Consider the following 12512-nt stretch of genomic DNA (forward strand, 5'->3'; position numbering starts at 1 on the left):
TATTTTTTGTAAAAAGAAAAGGAGTACTTGTGGCACCTTAGAGACTAACCAATTTATTTGAGCTTAAGCTTTCGTGAAGTGAGCTGTAGCTCACGAAAGCTTATGCTCAAATAAATTAAGTCTCGGCAGTCTCTCCGTCACATCGTGAATCCTAGCTCCTGGCAAGCAGCAGACCTCTAGGTTTTCCCGGTCACGGTGGCAGATAGATTACTCAGTCCCCTGAGGAGGGAGTCCCCAACCACCACCACCTAACTCCTTCTCTTCGTAGCAGTGGTCGTGGAACCCCCATCACTAGGACAGTGCATCTCATGCCTTCCAATTGGTGGAGTCTCCTTCTACTCCCTTCCCTCAGGTGTATCATCTAGTCCACTCTCCGCATTACTATCTGTGGAGAGAACATGAAAACAGTTGCTTACCTTTATCTGCATTCCTGGCAAGCACTGGCCACCTGATCCTGCAATATTTGCAGAGCCACAAGAGGAACCTCAGGGAACATGATTATTCATTGGAGACCAGATTGCTGTGGGATATAGAAAGAAACATTTCAAGGTTGTTGGTGGCATTCATGGAAAAGCTTCAGAGAGTGGTGCACCAGTTCTGGGCCGAGAAACAAGCACTGACTGGTAGGATCGCATTGTCATGCAGTTTTGGGAGGACGAGAAAGTGACTGAAGAACTTTCAGATACACAAGGCTACATTCCAGGATCTGTGTGCCAAACTTGCCCCAGCTCATCAGTCCAGTGACATCAAAATAAGATCCACACTGACAGTGGAGAAAAGAATGGCAATCACACTCTGGAAACTTGCAATGCCAGATTGCTACTGTTTTGTCAGGAATCAATTTGGAATTGGGAAATCCACCATAGGAGCTGTTGTGATGCAAGTGTGCAACACCGTTAATCACCTCCTTCTACAAAGGACTGTGACTCTGGGCAATGTGCAGGACATACTGGATGGTTTTGCAGCAAAGGGATTCCCAAACTGTTGTGGGGCCACAGAGTATTTCAACAAAAAGTGCTACTTTTCTATGCTAATGCAAGCACTGCTGGATCACTTTACCAACATCAGTATGGGCTGCAAAGGGAGGCAAGCACTGGATTGCTGAATCTGCAGGTCCAGGGTTTGCAGCATGTCTGTTTGCTCCCTGACAACAGAAAGCATCTCCTGTAGCATATCCCCTTCCTTTTCCTGTGCCTTTCTCCTCTCCGCTCTATCCCTGGCCATCCATGAGGCCATCCAAGCCCTTTGTTCAGTATCTTAAGCAGCAGAGGCTTGCAGACTCTCTGGGAACAGGTAACTCTGAGTCCTCTTCCTTCTTATCTGGCTCAGCCATTTGGCTGGTGTGGATGGAGAGACCCTCAAGGCCACATTTGCAGCAGTTGAAGATACAATACACAGAACTACCATTGTCAGGGTATTCACAAGATAAATCAAAACTTCAGATACTGAACTCACTCCCCTTACAAGTTGTAAGCACTACGGCCTCACTTTTCCTTGGGATTTATACAATACGGCAGCAGTCTCAGCACCAACCATGGTGAGTATGTCCCTGGAGAAGGCTGAAGTGAGGAAAATAAGGGAGGATAGCTCACAGACATGAGTATATGTGTATAGGGCTGGGAAAGTGAGCTGAATTCTGAGACTGTTTTCCACAGGCAGTGGTGATTATAGCTGCTCTCTGACTCCTGACGGTAATGGAGGCTGAAAGGGAACAGCTCCTGCAGGTGTTCAGCTACCACCCAGGACTATATGCTGCTTGCCTGTGTTCTGCAATGGTTTCTGCTGAAGTTATCACTGAGTGGCATGGGGCAGTGTTCTACTGTGGCAGAAAGAATAAGGCAGTCCTCCCCAGAAATATTCGGCAGAGGATTGCAGACTATCTGCAGGAAAGTTTCATCAAGATCCCTATGGAGGGGTCTGGTGCACATAAATTGAGTGTTCTGCAGTGCCCCCCTGCCTAGCTCTAGGGGGGATGAGAGGCAGAGAGCAACTCTACCTCTAATGGTTGTTTCACTAACTCTTCTAGCATAAGTAAAAAAGAGTAAATGAATAGATGTGTCCTGTGACTTTGGGGGTTCCCTCCCTGTAATTTCAAAGCAAACAGCATACATACCAGAGGTCCCTTCCCATGCCTCAGGCTCACCTGTGCTGGACTGTAGGGATTGGATGGAGTTAAAAAAAAAACAACAAAAACATGTCCTGGACTGCTGTGTAGCTGGCTCCCCCAGCTGCCTGTCCCCCACACTCCTCCTCCTTGTCCAACATCTCCTCCTCACTGTTGAAGGCAGGAACCTCCGACTCAGGATCCTCTGAAGTATCCAAGGGGTTCTGGGAGAGAGAGAGGTTTCTGGTGAGGGTGGCATGCAGCTCTTTGTAAAAGCAGCAGATCTGCAACTCCACAGCAGAGTGATTGTTAGTCTTGCCTTCTGGTATGCCTGCCACAGCTCCTTGGCTTTCACATGGCACTGTCACTGGTCCCTCTTGTAGCCCTTCTCCTGCATGGCCTGCGAAATATGCTTGTAGATGTCGAAGTTTCTATGGCTGGATCAGAGCTGTGCCTGCCCAACCTCTTCTCCACTCAGATCCAGGAGATCCAGCACCTCCTGCGTATTACAGGCAGGAGCATGTCTGCAGCATGTAACTGGCATCGTCAGCTGGGCAGTTAATTGGTGTGGTCTCTAAACAGAGCAACCAGGAAATGGAATTTCAAAAATTTGTGGGGCTTTAAAGGGGATGGGCAGCGGAGTTCACAACGCTGACCAGAGTGGTCAGGGTGCGGAATTGTGGGGCACATCCTGGAGGCTACTAATAGTCCATATGAGCAATGCAGTGTCTACATTGACATTGTGTTGACCTGACTACATTGACCTTCACTCTAGGTTGCTCATGGAGGTGAAGATATTAAGAAGGCATAACAGGGCAGTTAGGTAGGCAGGAGCAAAATGTAAGTGTTGACACGTCCATAGTTAGGTTGACGCAAGGCAACTTACGTCATTCTAACTCTGTAGTGTAGACTAGGTCTCTACATCTCTCTTAAGTATGAAAAGCTTCTCTATTAAGCATCTCTATTAAGTATGAAAAACAAATTTTGTAGGTGAAAGCTATGCTTCATCTGAGAAACCTAATGGATGAAGGAAATCTCTGAATTTCCAAGTAGTCTACAAAAGCTTTCCTCTATTTGTAATTTTTGTGAACTTTTGTGAGATGCCATTAGAGATTGTTTTGATTTTTGTGCTGAGGATCTTTGACTTAGGAAAAAGCAAGCTGAGTGTTGTTTTAATAAAGGCACTGGACCTGGAAGGAGCTGTGGATATTGCTGTAATGTTCAAATCCACAAGGAAAAATGCTCTACAATTCATTAAAGAATGTCTACCAGATTTCCAGAGAAGGACCCAGTCCTCAGGCTAAGACAACAGGGATTGTCACATATTTGTAGAGGTTTCATATTTAATTCTACGTGTAGAGAAGTAGTTGCACCATCTCCTTTTTTGCTCAACTGTTTATCTTGACTGATAGCTCCTCAGAATCTCTTTTCTCTTCCCAATAGATATGAGTGGACAAGTTAATACACTATATGAACCAAGTTGAACCTTCACCCCAAACAAGCTCCCTTTTCTGGGGTTCATTAAAGCTCAAAGAACATTTTGCAGATGATTTTTAATTTTCTTATGACCCTCTGCACATCATGGTTCTGGCTGAGATGGCCTGCTCGGTGGAATGTTTCTGATCTGACTGGAAGCCGTGTGTGTGTGTGTGTGTGTGTGTGTGTGTGTGTGTTATACATACACACAGCTACACATGTTTGTATTGATCCAAGAAAAAGTGACAGGAACATGGAAATTTTACGAGGAAATATATAAGCTGCATCTACTGAGTTCATCTCCCTCTCTGGGCTGAGCCCTGCAAGGCTCTGAGCACTTCCAGTTCCCAGGAATCATGAAAATCCATTTTATCTGTAGTCATGAACAGTGCTGCCATCCCATTAGAAATCTAAACAGGTATCAGTCTGGCTGTAGGAAGATTCCCTAAAGCAATTTTAAAATATTTAACTTTCAGCAGAAACAGATGCAAGTGATTTGGCATCAGGAAAAAAAAAAGTGATAGGCAATAAGTTAATAGCTGAGTCCAAAAAAATGTGTATAAAATTGAAATAAGATATGGCATGGTACAGGCTTTGTATGATAATTTTTGTTGTTTTTTTTTAAATAGGGTTGAAAGGGTAGCCGGTATATTTTTCAGATTTTGCCAGTGGACTGGTTTGAGGTCTTCATATTAAATAAAGCCTTTTCTTTTTTAATAGTATTATTTATGTGAAAGGTAGGCCAAGGGCTGACAATGTTTATTCAATGATTTTTATATTCTTTGTTCTTTACCAGCTGTTGCATTTCCTTTGCTTTATGTATTCTTTAAAAATGTAGTAATCAACATAGCTTGTGTCTCAGAGCTTATTCTGTAATTTACTGACGTGAGCTAACCCCCAATGCACTTCACAATAGCCAATTATAACTGCAATCTATCCAGTGGTAGCCATGGTATCTGCAGGCTTTTCTGGTTGTTCTCTCAGCAGTCTCGGAGCTTAAATAAGCTCAGACACTAAGTCCGACAGTTCAAAATTCGTACTGCTCTAGCTTTTTCAGAAGGATCACACTTTCACTCATTAGGGACTGTGGAGCAAGGCTGCAGAACCCAGAGGGCTTTGTGCTATGCTAGCTAAGCTTCACAAGCACAGGAATGTATTTTCAGGCCCAAACATATTACAATTTTTGGTTTATTCACACCTATATATTCCGTGCACTTATACGATACACGTTGTGTCAGATTAACATTTGTAACCTGGTTCCAAATGACGTATGGGAATGGGAATCAAAATATTTCATTCTTGAGTTTGTATCAAAGTCCTAATTTAATAAGAAAGCAAAGGGACCCGATCTACTATTAATCATTGAGTTTACAGTGGCAAAAACAATGGGTACAAGGTTCCACTGTAAGTCCTTGGTTCTACTTGCTTGTAATTTGAAAAAGTCATCTTTATGGTGAAATCCTCTATTCTTGGTCTCAGGGTAAAGTGATTTGTTCTTTTACATTTGAAGAAAGTGGCTGCTGGGGGCGTTGAGTTATGGGAAAGTGAAAAAAACAAGCAGGTTGATTTTGATTGTGTATGTGTGTGTGTGTGTGTGTGCACGCACGCACACGCACTGTGAGCACTAATATGAGTGGCTGGGAACAAAACCCATAGGAAGTAGGGAAGTATGCATAGAAGAACAATCCAGACATGGTGAAACCATTGCCTCCAGAGGCTGGGACTGTTTAAAGACCACAGTCACACGCAGTCACAAAAGATGTGGGTGTCATGCCGTTACAGCCGGATTCTTGCAGACAAGCACAGAAATCAGAGAGGTGCATAAGTGGGGCACTTTGCCATGTAACCTCACCTGTAGTAGAGAGGGCCCTCTCCTGGCCCAGATCGGTAGTATGCACAGTCACAGATCCCCAACAGAAATTTTGTGGGGAGGCTTGCGGGAGAGCAGTCACAAAACACACACCAGAGAGAACAGTGCATCCTGTAAAAAGAAAAATCCTTGGGGGAAAAAAGGTTCTGAAATCCAAGGAATTAATGACTTTGTAATTATGTCCTTTTCTAGTTTAAAAAATTCCACTGGAAGAGATAAACCAATGAAAGTAAGAGCGCTACCTTGGGCAGATGCAGACACCAATTAATTCCCCAAGGGCTTTACCATATTGCAAAAAAACTGAGAAACTGAAGTTATATAGTGAAGCTGTGAATATATTTGTCACAGAATAGCCCAACTCCAATGTATACACACTCACATATATATGTACACACACACACACACACACTTTGTGCAGACTCTACAATATACATATTAAGATACACCATATCTAATGAGTAGAATTCATGTACCAATGGTGGGATCGGGTATGGAAAATTCAATGTTCCTAACAGATCATAATGAGCATACAAAAAAGAATAACCAGACAATAGCATTTTTGGGGGTATGTGGAGGGGCCACAAGGGAGAAATTAGTAAACATCCATGTCATGTTCTTTGGAGTCATTAAAATATCAATGGCCAGTCCCTGCCACTCTTTTGATTATTCTGTGATGAATGGGACAATGATGCCTACTACTGCCTTTCACCCAGCAATGCTACTCCAAAAAGCTGCTTCCTTCTGCTTCACTTGTCTCCCAGAAATCTGGGCAGAGCTGTACCATACCAAAGTTTTTTCTGTTTTGTTTTTGTCTTTTTTTTAGGAAGCGGTGCAACAGGGATGCTTGGAAAACCTTTGAGCTTAGGCCTCTGGACAGTAACAGAGACAACTAGCTTATTACTCATTGGTTCACAGAGAGCATATATAACAATCCCTCTTCTCTGTGATAAAGGAGATTAAAATGTCATCTGCTTACCCACTTGAGTATATGGAATAGGCTTAGTTAATGAAGATCCAGAATAAATACCATGTAGCTTCCTTCTTCCAGCTCCTGGAATAAGTGCCATCCTAGCCTGAAAAATGAAATTTCAGACTGCTCTGTAAAAAAACTGCTTTTATGTTTTCCCAAGCGTGCAACTACTAACCTTTTTACACCCAATATTGACCTTCATTTGCTGGTGACGTGAAAATATTTTGCATGAAACACGCACTGTTCACAGCAGTTCAGTGAACCTGAAAATGGGGACATTTCAAGTGTCTTCAATTTCTTGTCAAATATTTTGCACAGCTTTAGTCATGACCCTATTTGTGCCTTTTGTTAACAAATCAAAGTCTTTGAAATGATTGCATGTACAGTAATTAAATGAGAGCGAAAAAACACATGCCTAGTGTATAATAAAAATATGATTATGGAAATACAACAGTCCTCTATTGCTCCACAGAGGAAGCACTGAAAGATAAAAGAAAAGAAAAACACAGAGAGTTTAATTAATTACCTCCAACACAAGAGAAGTTAAAGATATCTTTGTAATCATATTGAGCTAGATTGTGCCATTTTAGGCACAGGCCTGCATTGGGGGAGAGGATTACAAGGAAACATTCTGCCTCAAAGAAACAGAGTATCTCCTGGACATTCCCTGTGGATACTTGCCCTCTGAATAGGTGGAGGGCTCTCATGAAGAAGAGCTATGCCTGTGCCTACTCATTCCCTTTGGACTCTTGCAGTGGTTTTCAACCTTTTTTTCATTTTCAGACCCATAAATTTCAACTGGAGGGGCAGACCCTTTGGAAATTTAACTTGTGGTTCGCAGACCCCTAACACAGAAGTCTTAAACCAAAAACTGACTGAACAGAATTCAACTGTAAGTATTACACATGCTCGGCATGGCATTTGATGCAGCATGAGAAACGGTTCTAAACTGTGGGCTTCTATGGTAACAACAACGCTTCCAGTTTTTGACCTGTAGGTGGGGGTATTCACATACATTTAATTGATCAGAAAAACGGAATGCATTTTCTGAGATCTGAAACTTATTTTCATAGTCATCTTTTGTGGACCCCTTAGATATAGTCATAGAATCATAGAATCATAGAATCATAGAATATCAGGGTTGGAAGGGACCCCAGAAGGTCATCTAGTCCAACCTCCTGCTCGAAGCAGGACCAATTCCCAGTTAAATCATCCCAGCCAGGGATGTCTGCTGACCCCCTGGAATCCATGAACCACTGGACTATTGTATGCCCTGCAGGAAGCATGTTAATATCAGGCCTGAGCTCCCCTCACACCAAGGCCAGCAATTCTCGCTATCCCTTGCATGGCTTCCATGCAAGATGGAGAGACGCCTTACTCCCTTCCGCCACCACAGGCTGCCCTTTGTAAAGGCATGTCAGGATCTAGGCAATTAAATTAGAGGATGGTAAAACTAGAAGAACATCAAAATTTCAAGCTGAGCGAGCATCAAAAATATTCCTGGTGAACTAGCTCTCTATCCTTTAAGTTATTCCAGACATTTCTGGTCTCCCTGGAATATAGCAGAGGCGTAGCAAACGCTTGGTCCTTTACTTTTGCCATTTGCCATTTCTGTCAGTAAAATCATATAGCATTCCCTTCTTTCAGTGTCATGAGGTTCCACATGTAATTAGAGTTACTTTCTACTAAACATCAGAGGGGTAGCCGTGTTAGTCTGGATCTATAAAAGCTGCACAGAGTCCTGTGGCACCTTATAGACTAACAGACGTATTGGAGCATAAGCTTTCGTGGGTGAATACCCACTTCATCGGATGCATGTAGTGGAAATTTCCAGAGGCAAGCAAGAATCAGGCTAGGGATAACGAGGTTAGTTCAATCAGGGAGGAAGAGGCCCTCTTCTAGCAGTTGAGGTGTGAACACTAAGGGAGGAGAAACTGCTTTTGTAGTTGGCTAGCCATTCACAGTCTTTGTTTAATCATGAACTGATGGTGTCAAATTTGCAAATGAACTGAAGCTCAGCAGTTTCTCTTTGAAGTCTGGTCCTGAAGTTTTTTTGTTGCAGGATGGCTACCTTTAAATCTGCTACTGTGTGTCCAGTTTTCAGAGTAACAGCCGTGTTAGTCTGTATTCGCAAAAAGAAAAGGAGTACTTGTGGCACCTTAGAGACTAACCAATTTGTTTGAGCATGAGCTTTCGTGAGCTACAGCTCACTTCATCGGATGCATACCGTGGAAACTGCAGCAGACTTTATATATACACAGAGAATATGAAACAATACCTCCTCCCACCCCACTGTCCTGCTGGTAATAGCTTATCTAAAGTGATCATCAGGTTGGGCCATTTCCAGCACAAATCCAGGTTTTCTCACCCTCCACCCCCCCACACAAATTCACTCTCCTGCTGGTGATAGCCCATCCAAAGTGACAACTCTTTACACAATGTGCATGATAATCAAGTTGGGCCATTTCCTGCGCAAATCCAGGTTCTCTCACCCCCTCACCCCCCTCCCAAAAACCACACACACAAACTCACTATCCTGCTGGTAATAGCTCATCCAAAGTGACCATTCTCCCTACAATGTGCATGATAATTAAGGTGGGCCATTTCCAGCACAAATCCAGGTTTTCTCACATCCCCCCCACCCCCATACACACACAAACTCACTCTCCTGCTGGTAATAGCTCATCCAAACTGACCACTCTCCAAGTTTAAATCCAAGTTAAACCAGAACATCTGGGGGGGGGGGGGTAGGAAAAAACAAGAGGAAATAGGCTACCTTGCATAATGACTTAGCCACTCCCAGTCTCTATTTAAGCCTAAATTAATAGTATCCAATTTGCAAATGAATTCCAATTCAGCAGTTTCTCGCTGGAGTCTGGATTTGAAGTTTTTTTGTTTTAAGATAGCGACCTTCATGTCTGTGATTGCGTGACCAGAGAGATTGAAGTGTTCTCCGACTGGTTTATGAATGTTATAATTCTTGACATCTGATTTGTGTCCATTTATTCTTTTACGTAGAGACTGTCCAGTTTGACCAATGTACATGGCAGAGGGGCATTGCTGGCACATGATGGCATATATCACATTGGTGGATGTGCAGGTGAACGAGCCTCTGATAGTGTGGCTGATGGTGATGGTGTCCCCTGTGATGGTGTCCCCTGAATAGATATGTGGGCACAATTGGCAACGGGCTTTGTTGCAAGGATAAGTTCCTGGGTTAGTGGTTCTGTTGTGTGGTATGTGGTTGTTGGTGAGTATTTGCTTCAGGTTGCAGGGCTGTCTGTAGGCAAGGACTGGCCTGTCTCCCAAGATTTGTGAGAGTGAGGTTGAAGTGTTCTCCTACGGGTTTTTGTATATTGCCATTCCTAATATCTGATTTGTGTCCATTTATCCTTTTACGTAGGGACTGTTGTACCTTACTCCGTGAGTCATTTCACTGCTGTCAATAGGACTACTCATTCATATCCTGGTGGCAGAATCAGAACTTTAGTAAATCTTGGATTTTTCCAAAATGATTCAGCAATAAGGTGACCTTTAGTTAATTCTTTTTAGTCAAGATATAATTTAGGGCTCTTAAGTGCTGCTGATATATAAAGCCATAACATTCATATTCATAACATTACTTTTCCGTAGTGTTCCATGATGCTTCCAACATTGCCAGCAACAGTCTATATTAGCATTTGTAACTGTGGCTCTTTTGCCGACAAGTGTCCACTTTTACCTTTCACCATGTGTGATCATTTTATAGTCTCCATATGGAATGGCCTTCCCCTATAACTAGCAAAATGACAAGTATAACTGAAAATGCTTTCAAAATTCTCCCTAGAAAGACATATACTTGATAGCATTAATATTTGGGGCTAGATTTTGGTTTTCAAGCCATAGCCCCAAAAGATTGTGCCTCAGAACTTTGCAATTATTTCAATTATTTAAACACAATTGAATCTGGCATTCAAGTATGTTAAATCCATCTTCTGATAAGTAATGACCATGCTGTCATTAATAAATGATAAAGAGATACATGCCAAATTCAGTACAAAATATATCCGTCCATTTGAAACTGGAATGGGCTCTAGACTTGCAGAATCTTCTCTGGTGGTTTTCAAAGTGCTTTTCAAAAGACAGATTAAAAGACCAATCTGTAGGAATCAACTAACAAACCATGCATGGTCTCTAGTCACTAGAAAACCAGATAAAGATATATCAGAGCCACCACTTTCCTAGATATTAGCATAATGATAGATATTAACATAATTAACAAAAGTGTGTGGGGCTACCCTTTGAACATGCATAGGACTGTCTAATTTCCCACCAGTTTTTCAAGCATTTACAAAGTTAAATGGCTTCCAGCTGGTTTTTGTGTTAGAGGTGAGATATTCTTGATTTGCACCATTAAAGTTAATAATGGAAGTGTCCTATTGAAGTGAGTACGAGTTATCCACACAGTTCCTTTTGCATGAGTGGATTTAAAAACAAACAAACAATACTTGAATCATTTGAGGGCCTTTACTGTATGTGTATTAAATAGGCTGAGCCAGATAGTTGTACAATGTGATTCTGATGATAATCATGCATCAGAAGACCCAGTCATATCACACATAGGACTTGACCAACTCTACTCTTGCAATATTGGCTACATTATAATTTATAACAAAACTAGATGAATTCCCTTGTGAGGTAAACCACATTTATTCTTAAAGCCTCAATGACATGTTGCTTGCTATGTATCAAACCCAGAGATGCAAACTGAAGTGTTTGGTGTTGTTCTTTAAATAAAGCAAATAGTCTTGTGAGTGTTGGGAAAAATAGCACATCCCAGACATTACAAGGGTTTTAATTTTTATCTTTGATGTCACGAGGTACTCTCTAATAGAATTACTTTGAGATACAAATGCCCAAGACCTCAATACCAGTATTTGTTCTCTCTTTGAATTAGATCCTTAAAGTAACTTGGTGTTGCTCCAGTGAAGATTATGCCAGTTTACTTCAACCGAGGGTCTGGCCCATTATTGCTCTCTTATGTCTGTTTCACCTCTGTTTACATGCACACTATTTCACTTATTTTGTTTTTTTTTTTAACTCTTTTTAAGTGAACATCTCAAAAATGAAACAGTTAATGTAGTGGAAGTCTGTGGCTTAGAGTTTGGTCACTGTCTCTTTTCTGAATTCCTACATCCGTCTCTATGACTGTACAGGCAATTCTCCCAGAGCAGGCAGGAAGTCTATCCCCTCTGAGTGTTATACCTAACCAGACAATGTTTGTATCCTTATTCAACTCTGCATCTGCAGTATACCTCTTTCCCTGATGACATAGGGGAATCCCCAGACTTTCCCATTACCTCTAGTTTGCATTTTAAGGAGCTTGGAACTATTTCCACCCCATTCCAATGTATCTATTGTAAAAACAGGTTCACAATAAGATAGTCAAGGCGCAGTCTTCTTATCCCAAATATATTCTTCTTCTGTACTACAGATATTGGGCTTACAACTGCAACTCTTACTCACATAAGTAAAGCTTAGTCAGTTGAGTGCAGTCCCACTGATTTCAGTGGGGATATTCATTTGAATAAAGCATTTCTCTGTACTTTTTGTTCAGTTGATGTGCTCTTAAACTGAAAAGAAAAGTGTTATGAAAGTGACAATCAAACTTTGTTATGTGTCTGTCTGGTCAGTTAGGTTTTTATGCTAGCTCTTCATCACAAGCAGGCTATGCATATTTAGATTCCACGAAGGAGTGCAGCTAACAGGTGAACTGCAGCTAACATGTGACCTGTAAAGGCACTTGTACCCCAGCCTTTGTAATTTTCATAACATGTGCTGCAGCTCAAATCAAAATGCACATAGCATTTTCAATGCCCCTCTGCCATGTACATTGGCCAAACCAGACAGTCTCTACGCAAAAGAGTAAATGGACATGTATCTGACATCAGGAATCACAACATTCAAAAACCAGTAGGAGAACACTTCAACCTATCTGGCCACTCAGTAAAAGACTTAAGGGTGGCAATTCTGCTACAGAAAAGCTTCAAAAACAGACTCCAATGAGAAACTGCTGAGCTTGAATAAATATGCAAACTAGATACCATTAATTT

The 12512-nt window shown here is 41.8% G+C and overlaps 1 long non-coding RNA gene across 1 annotated transcript; it reads right to left on the reverse strand.

The window, feature by feature from the left end:
• Positions 1-429: 429 nt before the first annotated feature.
• Positions 430-5798, reverse strand: LOC142071408 (uncharacterized). The gene is made up of 3 exons (XR_012667440.1): positions 5433-5798; positions 2144-2678; positions 430-520 (listed from the first exon to the last, which is right to left on the reverse strand). It is a non-coding gene; the product is annotated as an uncharacterized LOC142071408 (long non-coding RNA).
• Between the last annotated feature and the right edge of the window lie 6714 nt (positions 5799-12512).

This window comes from Caretta caretta, chromosome 3 (genome assembly GCF_965140235.1).
Source record: "Caretta caretta isolate rCarCar2 chromosome 3, rCarCar1.hap1, whole genome shotgun sequence".
NCBI lineage: Eukaryota > Metazoa > Chordata > Testudines > Cheloniidae > Caretta > Caretta caretta.